The 19,371-nt window shown below is 47.3% G+C and overlaps 1 protein-coding gene and 1 long non-coding RNA gene across 20 annotated transcripts in view; one reads left to right on the forward strand and one right to left on the reverse strand.

Moving 5' to 3' along the window:
• LDLRAD4 (low density lipoprotein receptor class A domain containing 4) overlaps nt 1–19,371 on the reverse strand; it is a 387,098-nt gene that overhangs the window by 97,978 nt on the left and 269,749 nt on the right. The window contains exon 1 of one of the 19 annotated variants that reach the window (XM_072823381.1): nt 2,184–2,362. The exons of the other annotated variants lie outside the window; for them this stretch is intronic. The gene's annotated coding sequence lies outside the window, so the exon portion shown is untranslated. Of the gene's footprint in view, nt 1–2,183; nt 2,363–19,371 lie in introns of those variants that run through there. 19 annotated transcript variants of the gene reach the window in all.
• LOC140631945 (uncharacterized) lies at nt 2,433–4,963 on the forward strand. The gene is made up of 2 exons (XR_012029478.1): nt 2,433–3,138; nt 3,767–4,963. It is a non-coding gene; the product is annotated as an uncharacterized lncRNA (long non-coding RNA).

Genomic DNA, 19,371 nt, shown 5'->3' on the forward strand with positions numbered 1-19,371 from the left:
GCTCCGGACTGCTCTAAGGGCCGCACTGTCCGCACCCCCGACGGCGCCCGGGCCAGAGGGATCAAGCCCGCACCAGGCCCGCCGCGAGGGCCCATCAGCGCCGTGGCCCAGCCTGCAGGCCTTGCCAGACACTCTCCCTCCTCCTCCTAATTCGGGCAGCTTCCCCCCCACCCCCCACCTTTCTCCGCCCTAGTGTTAGAAAGTGTGATCACCGAGCCCTGAGGCTGATTCTACAAGTAGGGTCCTCACACTCTGTCCCCGTTCCGACGGCCTTTGTGCTCACGGGGCATTGAACGCGGGGTCGGACTGGGACTCATAACTGGTGCCACCCCCTCCTAGACCCCTTGGTGCCTCCAGGACCGGGGCGACCCTGAACCAAGGCGGCCCTGGAGTTAAGAACGGCAACATGCGGCCTTGGTACCATGCGGGCCAGAGACTGGCGGAGCGGCCCGAAGGCGGCGCGGTGTGGCCAGCAGGCGGGGTTCCTGGGAACCACGGGCAAGAGCGGCGGATTCCGTCCTAGTCTAGCTCTGAGCATGGAAAGCCTTGTGGTAAAGCTCCGTCAGAATGAATATTTACTGCCTGGGACCGCCCCAGGCCACGGGCCCATAAATCCGGGCCGCTCGCCGAGTACTGCGCCCCAGCGAACGCTCGCACCCCTGGACGTCTTCCTCCCCGCTTGACCATAAGCTTCCGGAGGGCAGGACTTCTAGTTTTCTCTGGGGATCCTCTCAGGCCCTGCAGAGTCCCTGCACATCACACACATTACCAGATTAAACCAAGAACCCACGTTTTTCACACCAAGGAAATCAGAGCTATGACCCACGCCAGCACACAGCCCGCCTCAAGCCACAGGCGCCGGCAGACTCGGTCCGGTGGCCTCTCTCCTCTGGGCCACGTCAGATTACTCTTGGGTCAGTTTGCCTGTACAGTAGATGTTGCCAGAAATTTCCTTCATTTTGGCCGGAATATTTTTGAAATTGTGCTAGAAGGACACTTTGCCCAAGAACATCAAACACGGCTAGAATCACGCTCTTCCCTATTGAGAAATATGCTGGGTATTTCGTAATTTAAGGCTGTCCATTAAATGGCTATGGAATTCAGTTAAAAAGATTGTTAAGTATGTATTTCATATCCAAAGATTATTTTTCTTCTAGGAGAAAAACAGAGGGAGATGTGTTTTTTCCTCTTCTTACTTTTATTTTTTTATTTTTTTATTTTTTTTTAAAGATTTTTTTTTAATTTTTTATTTATTTATGATAGTCACAGAGAGAGAGAGAGAGAGAGGCAGAGACACAGGCAGAGGGAGAAGCAGGCTCCATGCACCGGGAGCCCGATGTGGGATTCGATCCCAGGTCTCCAGGATCGCGCCCTGGGCCAAAGGCAGGTGCCAAACCGCTGCGCCACCCAGGGATCCCCTCTTCTTACTTTTATAAAGCCTATGGCTACATTTCAACATAGTTATATTGATTTTTATTTATTTTTATTTTTTATTTTATTTTATTTTTTTGTTTCTATTTTCCTATTTTATTTTTTTTTATTTTTTATTTTTTCTTTTCTTTTTTATTTTTTCTTTTCTTTTCTTTTCTTTTTTCTTTTCTTTTCTTTTCTTTTTTATTTTTTTCTTTTCTTTTTTATTTTTTTATTTTCTTTTATTTTTTTATTTTCTTTTTTTCTTTTCTTTTCTTTTCTTTTCTTTTCTTTTCTTTTCTTTTCTTTTCTTTTCTTTTTTTCACTGCAGCAGCTTGGTGACTCCACAAATTATGCTTCAAAGAATCTGGAGATACATACCCAGAATCACTGGTAGAGGCAAATTATATTCTTTTGACTTAAACGTGGAATTTATGATCAGGTAATTTTCCCTCTACGACTTGGACTCTAAAAACACACATTTGAGGATGACATTCGCCCTAAAATATAACTTAGTCACACTGAATTACCTGAGCTACTTGGAAATAGAAAGCTTCACACTAAAGTGATAAGCATATCATTTTCATGAAAGAAATTATTATTTAAAAAAAAAAAAAAGAAATTATTATTTAAGGGTGAGCGTGCTCCAAGTTGGAATCTCGTCCACCTCAGTGGGATGGTTCCGCGGTGTGTGTCTCTAACAAACGATGGCAACAGAAAGTAATAGGATGCATTTGGGGTGGACCCTTGGGGATGAAATACAAGTTACTCACAACGGCTGCACACGTGTGTTCAAATGTCCTGCCCAATATACAGAGAAAGAAGGGCTCTCTGTTGCTGCAAAGGTTCCTATTTCTGTCCTAGGGTTTTCCCCCTGGAACGGCTGGCAGCTCACGTCCTCTTTCTTGGCATGTCCACCCCGAATATGAGAAAGACACCTCACAAAGCAACTTAATAGAGGCCATCATAGAAGCCTCTATTACTCACTTATGCCTCATGGCCCGGACCCTGCAGCAGCCCCACTCCCTACAAGGCTTTCACCAGGGCTGGCATCGCTACAGCAGGTGGTGGAGGCTGCCACAGTCTCAATGCGCATTTTATTACCTGCACACGAATGACTTCCTTTTCAAGGAAGCCACGCTCAGGCGGCGCACAGTAATCATCACCCACTTGCATTGCTGAAGTCAACGTCAGAAGGTCTTCTGGGGTGCCGTGCTGTTTGGAACGCGGGAAGAATAAACCAGAAACTAATGCCTTGAAGTCTCCCCAGCACCTAGTTCTTCCTGAAGGGCCACCCCCGGGTGTGCTGGGCCTTTGGCCCCTGCCAGCCATCTGGAGATCCAGGGCCACCCAGCGAGGGCAAAAGTGGGGCAAGGCCTGCTATCTCAGCCCCAGACCGTGCGGGCTTTGACCCAGCTCTCTCTCTACGTCTTTAGTCTCGTGTTTTCCAAGCAAAGGCTTCACGTGGTCAGTGCTGTGTTGATTTCCCATCACTTGACGTCTCTACAGGCGGGTCCTACGTCTCTCTGGCCGTCCCGGAGTCTAGGGTGCTGTGGGGCTAGAACCACAGCCCAGGATCTAGGCCTCACTCATCAAAGGGTGGCCCACGGGCCAGCAGCGGGCGCATCCACCTGCTTAGAACGGGGGGTCTCGGGCTTCACCCTGACCTCAAAATCACAATCTGCATCTTCACAAACCCCGCCCCCAGGGGGTCTGTACATATTAAAGGTGGGGAAACACTGTCACTCGGGGCGGTGGGTGCCCAGTGGGAGGCTCTACTTCAGAATCTGATTCAGCAACCAAAGCCAGTTCTGCACAAACTATTCTTTTAAATATGCAACAAACCAGCTGCACGACCTTGGGTGAAGGATGGTAGTAGAAAAGCGTTAATAATAGTACCTGACTCATAGCGCTATTGTGTTGACTAAATTGGATAATCTAGGTAAAAAGGTACTTAGCTCAGCCCCTGGCTTGCAGATAATGGGCAACAAATGTTGCCTCCCATGAGTTTACATTTGCACATATGTACTTTTATTTTATTTTATTTTAATTTAATTTAATTTAATTTAATTTTTTATTTTATTTTTTAATTTAATTTTATTATTTTATTTTTAATTTAATTTTTATTTTATTTTATTTTTATTTTATTTTATTTTTTATTTGATTATTTTTTATTTTTTTATTTTTTATTTTATTTTATTATTTTATTTTTTATTTTATTTTTATTTTTATTTTATTTTATTTTATTATTTTATTTTATTTTATTTTTTATTATTTTATTTTATTTTATTTTATTTTATTTTATTTTATTTTATTTTATTTTATTTTATTATTTTTTTCGCATATGTACTTTTAGATGCAGGGTGGGGAAGAGCGCTCAATCCCAGACATCAGCTACCGAGACAAACCAAGGGAAATCATCCAGGGCAGCACATCGGGCAATGAAGGGAAAAGGCTGGACGGAGAAGATGCACCTTTGAGGAGAAGGAGGCGGCCGCGAGGAGCAGCCTGCGGCGCCCCGAGAGCCAGCGGAGGGCAGGGGCAGCTGGCTGAGGACGTCCAACCAGAGCAGCACGGAAGGCAAGCTGCAGGACGCTGGTGCCCAGAGGAGGGGTGGGCCGTGCCGCAGGGCGTGGGAAGCTGGGTGCTCCCGCCCTGCACCCAACTCTGCCTCAGCAAAGGTGAGGTCACAGGTGCCATCGTGGCCTCGGGCAGGGCCCGCGAGCTCTGTCCCGCTCACGGCAGGGTTGCTCCCTACTCTGCTTCCCCCGCTTCCTGTTCTCGTGACTCTGTGTCTCTTTCTCCTCCACCTGTGCCCTTTCTCCTGCTTCTTCCACTACAGTCAACCCTGCAGACACCCTAGCAAGGGGTCGTGGCTGCAACAAGGTCAGAAGCCAGACCAACCACCGGGGGAGAGACAGCAGGCTGCGGAGTGGCTAAGCCTTGGTCATCCTGGAAGTAGGTCTTTGGGGGTTTGGGAGAAGGTGGGACGAGGCACGGGGTCTTCTCAAAGCCGAAAGCTTCAACACGCGGCCCAGTTCTCCGAGCAGCCCAACCTTCCAAGGCAAGCCTGCGGGAGGCCCTGTGAAGCCGCGCTGCAGACTGAGGGCTGCCTGCCTAGAAAGGCCACGATATGTGCCTCGCTCAAGGACACATGCGTACGTCCAAGGGCAATCCTGTCAGGGATATGGAGGCACGTGCACCGCTTTCTAAGGCTGATCCTCGAGGGATGCCGTCGAGTGTCTGCAGAACCGGCACTTCCTGAGCACTGTTAACCTCGTGTATTTGGCTTCTCTGCCTCAGAGGCTCCCCATGGAGCTGAGTAAGGTCGACATCGTGAGACTCAATAGCGTCTTACACAGGGAACGTGTGGGGCGATGAGGGCCAGGGTGTTCCATGTTCTACCAAGGGTTCCCACCGCAGTCAGCATCACCCTCAGACTTGCCCCCTTGCCAAGGGCTACTGCAAACGACCGGGATGCTTCCACTACACAAGCACGGCCATGACGTGCATTATACACACTCATCCAAAAAATAAAATAAAATAAAATAAACACTCATCCAGGTCACCTTTCACACTTGGCGAGACATACGGTAATGCAGAAAAAAGAAAGAGGCCGTGGGGAAGGAGGGAGGGAGCGGGAGGGTCAGCTCCAACCACTTCTCCCACCCTTGGGTTTCTGAACTATTCTCTTCCCTGATCTGAGTCTCGGTTCGCTCATGAACGCTCGGTGGAGGTGAAATGACAATATGTGGAAAGCTCTCCGTACGCTATGCATCATCGTAGAATTCACATTTTATTTTTGCTCTGAGAGAGATCACACCAAAAAAAAAAAAAAAAAAAAGAGTTCAGATATAACTCATGATTAATGCCCGGGACAAGTGAGAATATTTTGTCCATTATTTCAAAAGCATGGCTCAAGTGCAAATGACTGCAGGATACAGAAAATACACAACAGGTTATTTTTTTCCTCCCACATTTGGGCCTTATTGTTACAGCTAACATCACCTCCCTCTTACGAGTATTTATTTCATTTTCTCTTCTCGCACATGTAAACCCACTCAGCGTGCATGATAGGTTTTCCAATATCGTGAAATCCTCTATGATGTGCCACGGCTAATCTAGGGACGCTGTCCCTGCCACATGCAGGTCAAGGCGTCACCCCAGGCTCATTGACAAGGGGGCCTGATAGGCTCCTACAGGAATCCTGCAGGCTCCGAGGCTGTTGGGTTAAACTGGGAAGGGCCATGAGCACGCACAGGAGCGAGCTTCATACACCGCCGGGGGTTGGGGGTGGGGGGAGGTTGCCCTGTAACAGCGCCCTAGGAATCTCGCCGGCAACGAGACTGCCCCCAGGAACAGAAAGTCCCCAAACCGAAACGGAGCTCATGAGACTTGGAGCGTGTTTGACCCTGGAGGGTGCTCAGGTGGAAAGAGCTGCTGCAGACTCGCCGACACAGAGAGAACACGCACAGGACCCGCGTCCCTTCAAGTCACTGCCTGTGTGGGAACCGGTGCCCAGTCGGGGCCCCTGGGCCCTGCGCCCTGGCCCCGTCCTGTGCCCCGAGCCCTGCGGCCCAGGGGCAGGGGGCAACAGCGGAGGGCTCCCCTGTGTCAGCCCCACCGCAGCTGCTGCAGCCGTGACCCCAAGTCGGGGGCAGGTCTGGGGTTTGGCCCGGCGGCCCCACAGGGTGCAGCTTCCCAGGCTCCTCAAGGCAACGGGCTGGGCCCGGTCCCGAGCCCCCGGATACAAGGCAGTCCCCCACCCCCCGACGGCCCGCGCCCCCCCCCAGGCAGGCCCGCCAGCGCTCGGGCTGTTGGCAGCGCTTCTGCAGTCGGGTTGCGGCCCAGTCCTGTTCCCCTGCGGATCCCGACTGCGTGGTTCCCCCCGAGCCCAAGATCCAGACACAGCTCTGGGGGCTGGACGGCGGGGTTTAAAGTGTTTAAATATCTGAACGAGGACCCAGAGGGCTCCTGCTCCGCCAGGCGCGGCCACTCTCCGTCCTTCCCGCACAACAGGGAGCTGGCGCTACTGGCTCGATGTCACACGCGGGGACGTGAGACGCTTGAACATTAAGTCATCTGCGGAAAGTCACAAAAATAGTAGGTCGGGCCTTAATAAATGCAGTCTGTTAACTCCCAATGCACTCTCTCCCTCATCAGACCCTATTTTCCAGAATAACCTAGTTCGGAGTACCTGGGTACGTGAATACAAGCGTGTCCAGCCTGCTTGTGAGCGTGCACCTGTGCAAGGGCACACACATACTCACAGCAAGCACAGGGACCGTAATTAAGCTCTTCCAACACTCAGGCACAGTGAGGAGAAGCACCTTTAAACTAGGGCAGCCTTAATTTAGAAATGGGGTGAGATGGAGAGCGACACAGCCAACTTAATTGGCATCTTAATTCTCTTTAAGATCAAGAAGATCAAGTCACACTTAAAGCTTTAGGAAGCTGAGAATAAAGTCAGAGGCTTGATCTGACCTGGAAACAACTGCGGAAGTTCAGCTACACAGACCTTGCATTAGGCAACATCGACTTGGGCGGGAGCTGAAACACAGATGGCCCATTCCACACAATCTGATTGCCGTGGCTTTTGCTGGAATCAGCAGGTTTTTGGAGTAAAGACCAGTGGGGGCTGATTAGTGACCAAAAAATAATAATAAATCGTTACTGTTATTAGAGTTTTCGGAGTAGTCTGTTGCACGGCGTAACTGAGGTACCAGCTAACTGACACAGACAGTGATTTTCCTTTCTAGCCCTAAGATTTTCTCAAAATCTATTCCCAGACAGGGGAGGCTGGGGGGCTCAGCGGTTGAGCACCTGCTTTCAACCCGGGGCATGACCCCAGGGTCCCGGGATCGAGTCCTGCATCGGGCTCCCTGCGTGGAGCCTGCTTCTCCCTCTGCCTGTGTCTCGGCCTCTCTCTGTGTCTCTCATGAATAAATAAACAAAATAAAAAAACCCCACAAATACAAAAGGGCCAAGGCAGCAAGTGAGAAGGGGCTTTCTCTGGTGTTCCCAGCCTCACTCCCCACCCCAAGGGTCAGACCTAGACTTATCTAGGAGCCCTGCAGCTTGCGAGAACTCCACGAAGAGAAATTTCTCTGCAGAGTCTGTATCTCACAGGGCTCCTGGCCAGGGGCCAGCGTGGGCTGGTGCTTTCCGCTTTGTCTCAGGCCACGGCAGAAAGAGGGTCATGGGACTGTGCAAACAGCTTCACGCAAGCCAGGGAGGCCCAGCATGCTGCCGTCTGATTCCCACCGGAGAAATCGAGGGGCTGAGATGGGTAGGCCAGCCGGCTATGGAGGCGGTCAAGGCGAGCAGCCGCTCCTGCTTCATGGGATGGGAGCAAAGGGATTTCCCGGAATCCCCCCAAAACAAAGGCGTGGATCACGAGTCGGTTCCCCAAAAATGCAAGCATCCTATGGCTTTGCCAACACTCCTACTTCCCTAACTCTCTCTCCTGTGTGACTTACCTTGGTCAGCAAGCGGAGGAAGGGCGGAAGTGTGACAGGCTTTGAGGACAGATGGCCACACCTGCTCCCTGGACTCCTACAGACACCAGCGTGGGGTGTGTGCGTGTGGGGAGGGGGGGTGGTTGCAGCTTTTAGCTACTCATTTGGGACACTGACCAAGGTACTTTTTTTACCGCCTAGAAACGAGGAGTTGGGGAAATGCCTGAGCTTAACCAGAAGGATAAAAAATTTCCATGGGCAACAAACAAATGAAAACGTTTTTAAATTAAACTTTGAGTCTTGCTTGATCACTTAAGACGAGTCGTGGGTTTAGAGACCACTTGGTTTTCTTCTTTATGCTTTCTGAACTCTAAATGCCAAATAAATACATTAAACGCATATTTATATACTTTGTACATGAAGAGACACTGTAAAATATTTATAAGCAAAGTTAAGAAATACTTAGATAATAATACACTTATACTTGGTGACTTCAATGTAGCGTTTTCTACAATCGACAGGTCTTCTAAGCACAACATCCCCAAAGAAACTAGAGCTTTAAATGATACACTGGACCAGATGGATTTCACAGATATCTACATAACTTTACATCCAAACTCAACTGAATACACATTCTTCTCAAGTGCACATGGAACTTTCTCCAGAATAGACCACATACTGGGTCACAAATTGGGTCTGAACCGATAACAAAAGATTGGGATCATCCCCCGCATATTCTCAGACCATAATGCCTTCAAATTAGAACTAAATCACAACAAGAAGTTTGGAAGGACCTCAAACACGTGGACGTTAAGGACCATCCTGCTAAAAGATGAAAGGGTCAACCAGGAAATTAAGGAAGAATTTAAAAGATTCATGGAAACTAATGAGAATGAAGATGCAACCGTTCAAAATCTTTGGGATGCAGCAAAAGCAGTCCTAAGGGGGAAATACATCGCAATACAAGCAGGTGGGCAGGGGGTGGGGGTGACTGGGTGACGGGCACTGAGGGGGGCACTTGACGGGATGAGCACTGGGTGTTCTTCTATATGTTGGCAAATTGAACACCAATAAAAAATAAATTTATAAAAAAAAATATTTACAAGAAAAAGTTGATCATATCAAGTTTCTTACCCAAATTCCCAAACAACAGCAACCACCACCACCACCACCACCACCACAACCACTCACTCTAGGATTTAAGAGCTTGGGATCATTTAGAGGAGTAATGAAGTACCTCTGGCCCAGATTAAGAAGATGAACATAAACATTCAGGATACGGCTTTCGTGGCTGTTACATCACTCTGGCCCCTTTGTGCAACGTGCAAGCTCCCACTTGAACGACGTGGATGAAGACTGGTGAGTCTTTTGGGCAGGTGCCATGTTCCAAGACAGCAAGCTTATCAGTAAGCCAGTCACATCTCAGATAACACATCTCATTTGCACAGTAATTTTTTACATAGAATTAAGCCCTCAGGACCACCCACTGCACACATGGCCTCTCCAAGCATCTGGGAAAATAAGACGTGTAAAAGGCATGTTGTACAGCCTATTTACACGATTAGCATACAGTATGATTCTACACAAATGCAAAAAATTGGCCTATTGTAGCAGGTTTTCGAGACTCTATTATGGGTAATGCTCCATTTCAAGGGGCTGCCTGGGCCATGGGATCAAAGGCTGTTTTGTTCTACACGCTAGCAAGTCTTTTCAGGCAAGCTGGTCAGAGAAACCACGCAGCTTATCCAGGGAGCAGGAACTCAGCCGCGCGCAGCCAATGCTGAAAAGGGAGTTAAGACGGGAATACCGAGGCATTTACTACTGAACAGAAGAATCAGATCAGAAATATTTCCCTGAAATATCAGAAAGGGAGACAGAACATGAGAGACTCCTAACTCTGGGAAAAGAACTAGGGGGGGTGGAAGGGGAGGAGGGCGGGGGGTGGGGGTGACTGGGTGACAGGCACTGAGGGGGGCACTGGACGGGATGAGCACTGGGTGTTATCCTATATGTTGGCAAATTGAACACCGATAAAAAATAAATTTATAAATTAAAAAAAAAACAAAAAAGAAATAGTTCCCTGTTTCAGTGCCCTGCCTTTAGAAGAAAAATGATATTAGGAAACATAATCAACAAGCAAAATTTGTGGGGAGCTTTGTGGGAGCTAGGGGTTAAGGAAGAGCTTTAGCTGAGTTGAAGGCCACAGCCCCGGGGAGTAGGCACTAGTAGCGTCATCCGGCCTGCAGACAGGAGGCCTGGAGAAGGCACCTCACTAACTGGGCCGCAGAGATAAAACCACGCACTGGAGCTGATAATTCCCCAGCCTTGGAGAAAACATGGAAGGCTATTAGGTTTCAAATTATATTTCCAGTAATGACTCTATTTTATTTTATTTTTTTTTAATTTTTTTAAGGTTTTATTTATTTATTCATGAGAGACACAGAGAGAGGGGCAGGGGGAGAAGCAGGCTCCATGCAGGGAGCCCAACATGGGACTTGATCCAAGGTCTTCAAGATCACGCCCTGGGCCGAAGGCAGGTGCCAAACCATTGAGCCACCCAGGGATCCCAATGACTCTATTTTATAACAAATTTCCCCCTCCCATATTTCTCGTTCTTGGCCTGAGGTACCCATCATATTTGAGAGATTTTAAAAATTCCCAAACACAGAGCAAGTAAGCAATGGGGCTGAAGTAAACTCAGAGGACTCCTAGTGCTGCGCTTGTGAAAATGCACCCGGGACGAGGATGGTTTCCAAACCGAGGCTCTTCCTTGCATCATGAAGCAGAACGGTGATAGAGGGGGTGCTCTTGTGGCTCTTGTGCTGCCTCAAAACTCGTGCCATCGGCAGCATGCCCCGCACAGGTACTCACAGAGGGCATTACTAAAGACGCTCATAACTGGAAATCTCCCAGTTTGCATTATCAGGTTCCATCCCTAATGAGAGCAACAGCCAAACCTCGTATGACTACGGTATACTTTCCACGACAGGCCGGTTTTCACACAGGATCAAATTATGAAACAGTCTAATCAGGTAAATATGCTTAACGACAAGATAATCAATCTTCTCAACCAAACTTTCCAAACAAATATTCAGCTTCAAGACACACAGAAACTCCATTTAGGGGGTTCAGAGATGACACACTTGCTGGTCGAAGCAGACGGGTGTCCTGGAGCGTACAGATGCAGAGCCTGAGGAAAGGGTACAGGTTCTGCATGGGGGGGGGGGTGCTCCGATCCATGAAAAGCAGATGAAGGGCGGGTTAAAAAAACAAAACAAAACAAAACAAAACAAAACAAAACAGGATACTTGGAAGGGAGGAAAGAGGAAAAATAGAAGGGTTGTCTCAGGTTGGGCTTAAGTGCTGGCCCCGAGGCTGCTCCTAGGCGGGCAGGCTTACTGTCCTCCCCCCAACCCTGGGCAGTACTTACTCATGTCCCAGGAAACTAAAAGCTTAAACACCCTCATCCCTGGTGATGCCAGGCAGCACGAGAAGCTGAACACAAGAGCAGGAGTTAGAACAGCGTCCCCTCCCAGCCTGGCTCACAGAACACGCATGCTCCACCAGCTGCTAACAGGTGTTTTTCTAAAAACACAAAGGGCAGTGCGGCCAAGCAGGTGTGGGGACGGCCGCACTACACACATGAGGGCCCCTGACCCCTCAGGGCACTCGCCACGTAGATGGGAACTACGGGCCTTTCAGCAGAGGGGTCTCGGGTGCTGGGGGGGGGGGCCAGAGGCGGGCAAGGCGGAGGCACATTCTCCGCCACCACCCTCCCCTCTACCTGGTGACAAAGACCACTCCTGCCTCCTTAACTCAGATGCGGCTCTGGGTGAGCACGTTGCGTTGCACCTTCTGGGTCACTTGTCCCAAAGCAAAGCTGCCCCTAGAGGTTTCCCGTGTGGAATTTTTGAACAGCAAAGTGTGTACGCAGTGTCCCCGGGCCTGCCTGCATGTGGACTTCCTTTGTCAAAAGACATCGATGAATACGTCAGCAAGCAGCATGCGACAGGTACGTGAGATGCGGCCTAGCAGAATTCACGCCGGAGATTCGAGGGCCACGCCCGTGGCTGCTGGAGGCTCATGCTCCCTCCTCATGGAATGCAGCCGGGGGTCCTGGAGCAGGAGCAGGCATCCGGCGGGTGCGGTAAGCCCCGTCCCATGCACGGTGAAGAACACTGGAGTCATCCTGTGAATTCCTCTGAGGACGTACAGTGGCTTGCTGCGCTGCCTGAGCCCCTCATAAGTGGACTTTCAAAAAGAACGTAAATCACAGGGCTTCCGGGGGACACTCACCGCTAGGAATTCTTCTGTTCCAAACACACACACATTCTGCTCTCCTTCTCATGTGTATTCACCACCTAATGCGCCTGTTGCTAGGCGCACTTTTTATTTTACCTAGCAGATTCCAAGTATGTCTTAAACTTCAAGCCTTTGTCGCTCCTGGCCCCACCAGCACCCCGAGGCCCCTCTACACAACAGTGCTCGGTTAAATACACCGGAAGAACAATTTGGAGGAAAGAAGGAAAACCCAAGGAAAGGCACACGAAGGAAAGGCTGATGCTAACTCCCCATGGTAAACCGAGGAGATTATAGGACACTGACTCCAAATGTTTCTGGAACTAGAAAAATGATGAGTTCCATTTCTGGCAACACAGTGAATGGGATCCCCAGACCTGTCCTCTGTTGGAAACAACTCAAGTGATGGATAAAATTAAATGAACTGTCTTTAACAAAGAAGTAAAAAAGCAAGCAATACTCAGAAGCGACGTGTAAGCAGGCCCTCGAGAAGTCACTGGGTACTGAAGGTTTTTGGGTACCTCCAGGGCATTTGCCAAGGTGATGATGATTTTTTTTTTGTTTTTTTTTTGTTTTTGTTTTTGTTTTTTTTTGTGATGTTTTCATTTAGTGGCTCCTGCAGCACAGGAGACAGGAGACAAAAAACCCAGGGCATTTCCACTGCAGGAGCTCCACAATAAACACTGCTGTTGGGTAAAACTGGGTTTCTCAAAAATTAGATGCTCACTGTAATGGTGAACTAGAAATAAACCCACCGCCGGTGCCCGTCTTACCCCACTGGCCTATAAGGAAAATTACTAGTCTTCAGGACGTGGGAAAACAATCTCCCATGAGAATTATAACTGTAAGCTTGTCCTGAGACAGGTTTATGACCTAAAATCGTACTTTCTGGGTAAGTAAAAAAACACTCAAGCCAATAATAGAAAATGGTCGAAATCTAAGGATACTTAAGACCTCTGGTGGATATAAATGCACATAGTCCCTGGAGGAACTCACCTTCGATCTAGGCCTCAGGAATGCCCACACACATAATCCTAGGAACCATAAATAAGCTCACATTAAAACACATACGCACACATACATACATCCCAACAAAACAAACAAGAAGCAAAGCACCATGAGTGAGCAACAGCAAAAGTACAGAAAGTTGAATAAGACTTGCAAAGACTTCAGATATAGAAAATATCAGTTATACAAAAGAAAATTAAGTATGTTTAATATGTTTTAAAAAGGATAAATGGAAACTTTATAAGGAGCCAGACACAATTTTAAAAAATGACCGATTCAACTTGAAAAAAAAAGAAACAAATAGAACTTCTTAAATGAAAAATATAATACCTTAAAGACAAACTTATTGCTTAAAAAAGGAGAAATGGAAACTTTATAAGGAGCCAGACACAATTTTAAAAAAATGACTGATTCAACTTGAAAAAAAAAAACTAAACAAATAAAACTTCTTAAATGAAAAATATAATTCCTTAAAGACAAACTTATTACTTAAAAAAGGAGAAATGGAAACTTTATAAGGAGCCAGACACAATTTTAAAAAATGACCGATTCAACTTGAAAAGAAAAAAAAGAAAGAAAACTTTTTTAAAAAGATTTTATTTATTGAGACACAGAGAGAGGCAGATAAAATAAAACTTCTTAAATGAAAAATATAATACCTTAAAGACAAACTTATTGCATGTTTTTTTTTTTTTTTTTTAATTGCATGGGTTTAATAAGATATGAGCCACAGCCAAGCAGTGAATTAATGACTGGAAGGAATTACCCTGAATGTAGCACAGAAAAAAATGAAGACATGGGAAATATAAAAGAGTTAAGAGACACGGGAGCTAGAGTAAGAAGACTTAATATACAATTAATCATAAAGAGAGAATGAGAACAATGCAGAGACAATATTTGAAGAAGTAACAGCTGACAATTTTTCAGAACTGCTTAAAGACACCAATACATAGATTTGGGAAACCCGGAGAATTCAGAGAAGGGGTTAAGAGGTCAGGGGAGAAGAGGAAGGAGAGAGAGGCAGACAGGAGGAAGAGGACAAGGTAGAGAGAAAGAAAAAGAAATCCATGTCTACACATATTATAGGGAGGACAGACTATCACATATAAAGACCTTACGAAAATAGCTGAAAAAAACTATCCCACCCATCGGGCCCCAACAGCTATAAACAACATTTTCTTCCCAGGGGCCCCAAACAAGCCTCCAGACTATACTTCTTGGGTAGAGGACAGGTATTCACCTACCACGGGCTTCCTAAAAATGCAGTAACTTCCCTCTAGTGGGGGGTCATAAAAGATCTTTTGAAGGTTTAAGGAGATACCCTGGGGGGTATGCCTCACATAACCCCCAGGCACCTGGGGAGCTCTCTCCAAAATGAAGCTACCCTTGGTTGCACAGGGGGTTCTTGGAGGAATACCTGATTCGCTGTCTACACGCATCCTTCGGGCAATGAGCGTCCTACAAAGGGAGGCATCTAACTAGAAAAGGGGGAACAGAATTTGCTCTTGAACTTAGTGACCAATGGTTCCTTGGCTCTGGAAGGCATCGAGGTCAGCCTCAACTCATCATGCACGGTCGGTACGGGTGACGGGCTTTCCCAGGGTCTCGTGGGCCATGGCAATCTGTGCAATAACGTACCCATCCTGTCATGCCCAGATAAAAGCCTCAGGCTACGTGGAAAGGTCAACGGAGAGATGTGAGGGAAAGCCGCCTGAGGTCCTCAGGTAGACTTTGACGGTTTAACAGGATTTCTTCAGCTTCGTGGGTCTGGGATCCCGAGGACCAAGGCTGAGGTCATCATTTCAGGTTGGTCTTGTTCTGATGGTAGTGGCCTCGATTAGATGCTGTATGAAATAAATGGAACGGTTTGGGTTCCCAGCTTGGTGGTGACCAACAGAACGGTGTACGCAGGGGAAAATTTCTTAGAAGCCAAGCTGGTGTAGATATTACTGGAAAGCAGTTCTCCGTGGGTCGGTTGTAGTTCTGCACAGTTTGTGAGCAGAGGCACTCACTGTCCCTGGGTCTAGATGGTCATTTCAGGAATGTCTGTATAGGAAGCAGCCTTGCAAGATAAAGACAGTGTCTCCCCCTCTGGAGCCAAGGGGAAGTCTGTTTACTTCAGTAGAATAAAAGACAGGATTTCCCTCCAGACTAACACGGGCCACGTGGGTGGCTCAGGTGGTGAAGCATCTGCCTTCGACTCAGGTAGTGATCCTGGGGTCCCGGGATCCGGCCCCACGTCAGGCTCCCTTCTCAGTGGGGAGTCTGCTTCTCCTTCTGCTCCTCCCCCTAGCTCTTCCTCTCTCTCTCATTCACTCTCAAATAAAAAATAAAATCTGTAAATAATAACAACAACAACAATAATAATATAATAAAGGAGGGGCATGCTTACTGCTGATTATAAAAGATGTGGGTTCCCTAAGCCCAGGGGGTATTTAGTTGAACCCATTGGATATACACCCATCTGGGCCCACTGGTGCCCCAGTGGCACTCGGGACAAGGAGAATCATGCAAATATGCTGATGCTCATGCTTTTTGTTATTCTAGCAGCAAAAAAGGCCTTTGCTGATAATCCAGGGGCCTCCTATCTTCTGCCAGCATTCGTAAGACTGGCAGGCTAAGTTGTGAGCTTGCAAGTAGGTAGACCTTGATGCAAACAACCTAAAAGAAAATGGGCAAAAAACTTGAAGATGCAAAAAAACAAAAACAAAAAACAAAAAAAAAAACAAAACAAAAAACAAAACCCAAAACAACAACAACAACAAAAAAACCTTGAAGATGCGATTCATGGAGGCAAACTCAGGATACCCAACAACACACCAAGTAAATTAAAACTAGAGCTCTGCTGAGCTATTATCTCACACGGAAAATCCTGAAAAAAGAAACTGAAGAGCCTCGCAGTCATCAAGTGTCCGGAAAGGCGGGAGGAAACGCAACACTTGGGAGGCTGCTGGTGAAGGTACGGTGGGGTTCATCATTCTGGGGCACAGTGTGGGCTCCCGGCAGAGCTGGGCACGTCTGTCTCCCGTCCCCACGCCATCCGGGGGGGGGGGCTCCCTGAATCCCCTGCGGGACGGCACCGTGACACGGGAGCGAGGACACTTACGCCGGAACCATCAACAGTGGCAAAAGCCTCCCAGCGAGTCGCACGGTGGCCCTCGGGGGTTGGCACACACACATGTTCACACGCGCACATGCACGGCGCCCGCCTCAGCGTGGACGGGGACTTGGCTGCTGTGGTTCATCAGGTGGGGTCTAAGCAGCTTCAGGCCCACACTGCCTGGGGACACCAGCTCCATGGGGTGGTCCACCTGCACGGCGACCCGGCAGTGGCCACGATGACCCCACGCCCAGTGCTCGTGGCACGGCCTTGCCCGTCAGGAGCCCTGGTCTCGGGGGAAGCAGTGCCGGAGGAGCACAGGCTGCCGGCCGGGCGGCCGGGGGGGCGGGGGGGACGGGCTAACCGGGACATTAAGGATGCTGTGATGTCACGAGCACTGGGTGTTCCATAAGACTGAGGAATCGCGGACCTCTACCCCTGAAACCAATAATACATTATATGTTTTTTTTTTTTTTTAAAAAAAAAGCCCATTCATGATCTTACTGCTACAGGAGCTCTATAAAGACACAATTTTATTAGAACTTTGTTACGGTAACACGTACTCACAACACACTCAGCCTTTCTACCTCCATCTCAGAGGGGCAGGGAAAAAAGGAAAAGACACAATTTGATATGGAGGCTTTTAGGAATCCAAATATTTTCAGCTTCCTTAAGAAACATTCGCCGCAAAATGCAAATAAATAACTTCAAGCAGTAATAATCTAAATATAACCTAGAAATGTTTTTGGCCCTACAGATCTCGTATCATTGTCTGATTTTTTTTTTTTAAGATCCTAAGAAGAGTAAAACAGAAACCGTTGTTAAATGATGGGAATTACCAAGTGGACGAGTGTACCAAGTGGGCACAAAGCTTCTTCAAATGAACTTCCACAATGACACAGACACCGAACTGGGATGGAGTCATGAGACTAAGTAGCAGGCAGCACCGCGATCGAGGATGCTACGGCCTGCGGTGTCTCGAATTTGCACCCCAGAGTCTTGGTTGATCCGGCAGGTGGGCCCACCCAACCTGGACACCTGTGCTTAATTAAACACGAATGGGATATTCACTCTGAACTTCAAAAAGGGAAGGATTGAGAAAAAAAAAAATGGAAGTAATATTGGTGGCGCGTCTGTTATAGAGTGGAAGCTGCCCTCAGTGCCTTATTTGCGTTCATTTAATTCCCACATAATTCCATGAAATCCATATATTGCCTCATTATATAGATTAAGGAGCTGAGGTTGAGAGAAAGCAAGTGAACCCTTTCTAAGATAAATACTGTCATGAAGGGGTCCAGCCCGGGACTTCAGCACTCCGAAGATACGGATTTGGAAACGTGCGAGTCCTTACTAACGAATGAGAACTCGATACACTTTACTAGAAGTAAATGTAAAAGTCAATATATGCAACAGGCTATTAATGGATGAACAGTAGTGATTTATGATCTTTCCACCTTCCCATTAGAAAATGGTGAAATCTTTGACCCAAAGTGGAGGTAAGAGACATAGGAAAGAAGGAAGAAGAGGGATGTTATTTAACCACTTCTTACCTATTTCAGTATAGCCACCAAAAAAAAAAAAAAAAAAAATGTTCGTGAGGAAACAAAGTTGCCCACCCACAAAAAATGTCTTGTGTTCAGCTCACAGTAATAATGTGGAAAATGCGACTCGTCTTCTGCCCTCTCAGTGCTTTCCGAACGACTAGACAAGTCACATTCCAGAAACTAGGACTAGGCCGACTCTAAGCCTGGAGGCAGGGATGGTGCAGGACCAGCTTGGTGACCACAGGGTGAGACTATCCAGAAAAAAACCCAAAATGTTCAAGAGGGCAGACTGGTACGATTTGTTGACCAAACCATAAACATTTACGGAGCCTACGAGCCCTGCAATACCCTGTTCTGGTGCAGAGCAGGCCCCTCCGGGCAGCTGAGGCCCTCGTTAGCTCAAAGGAACTGCTGCTGGGCAACTGGTTTCTGTGGTCAAACAGGAGCCACTGCTCTCATCATCTGACAACCCAGAGCCCGATCTCTGAAGTTCAAATGCAGTGAGAGGAGATGGGATATTTCTCCACCGCCCCCACCCCCTGGGGGTAATACATAAAACAGTCCAAAGAATTTTATTTTTCAGTATTTGTGGGAAGTGATCTATGTTGTCAAAGTTATCTTCAAGCAAAATTTGACACCCCAAAATCTCACAGCCAATGGGAATTGGACTACTAATCCTCAGGACAGTATTTGAACCTAATTAACCCTCAAAAAACAGATGGGAAAATTTTAAATTCAATTAAAGATGAATGCAGTCATGGTTAACTAGAAGTGGAAGGAAGTAGAAGAGTAGGAAAAAAATCAATCTCCGATTTTCTTAAATGTAGTAGTCATCAGTTTCCTAAGACTATTTCTTTTATTTTTTTATTTTTATAAATTTATTTTTTATTGTTGTTCAATTTGCCAACATATAGAATAACACCCAGTGCTCATCCCGTCAGGTGCCCCCTTCAGTGCCCATCACCCAGTCACCCCCACCCCCGCCCTCCTCCCCTTCCACCACCCCTAGTTCGTTTCCCAGAGTTAGGAGTCTCTCATGTTCTGTCTAGCTCTCTGATATTTCCCACTCATTTTTTCTCCTTTCCCCTTTATTCCCTTTCACTATTTTTTATATTCCCCAAATGAATGAGACCATATAATGTTTGTCCCTCTCTGATTGACTTATTTCACAGATTATTTCAAGTAATGAACTAGGGGAGGTGGGCAGTGGGCGGGGGTGACTGGGTGACGGGCACTGAGGGGGGCACTTGACGGGATGAGCACTGAGTGTTATGCTAGATGTTGGCAAATTGAACACCAATAAAAAATAAATTTGTTATTAAAAAATAAATATTTAAGGAATTTAAAAAAAAAAGAATTGATGGAGGCAATGTAACATCCTAACTATGAACCACATAAAATTAGTCAATGAATGTAGGGAAATTTGAATTCAGCTTGGGAATGACAAAAGCAACAAATCTCTTAGGGGCATCACACACCTTCAGAAGCATCAACATTTGAAAGGAACCCCCCCCCACACACCAAACCTGCAAGCACCTGGAGAGCCTGGGGG

Source organism: Canis lupus, chromosome 1 (assembly GCF_048164855.1).
Source record: "Canis lupus baileyi chromosome 1, mCanLup2.hap1, whole genome shotgun sequence".
NCBI lineage: Eukaryota > Metazoa > Chordata > Mammalia > Carnivora > Canidae > Canis > Canis lupus.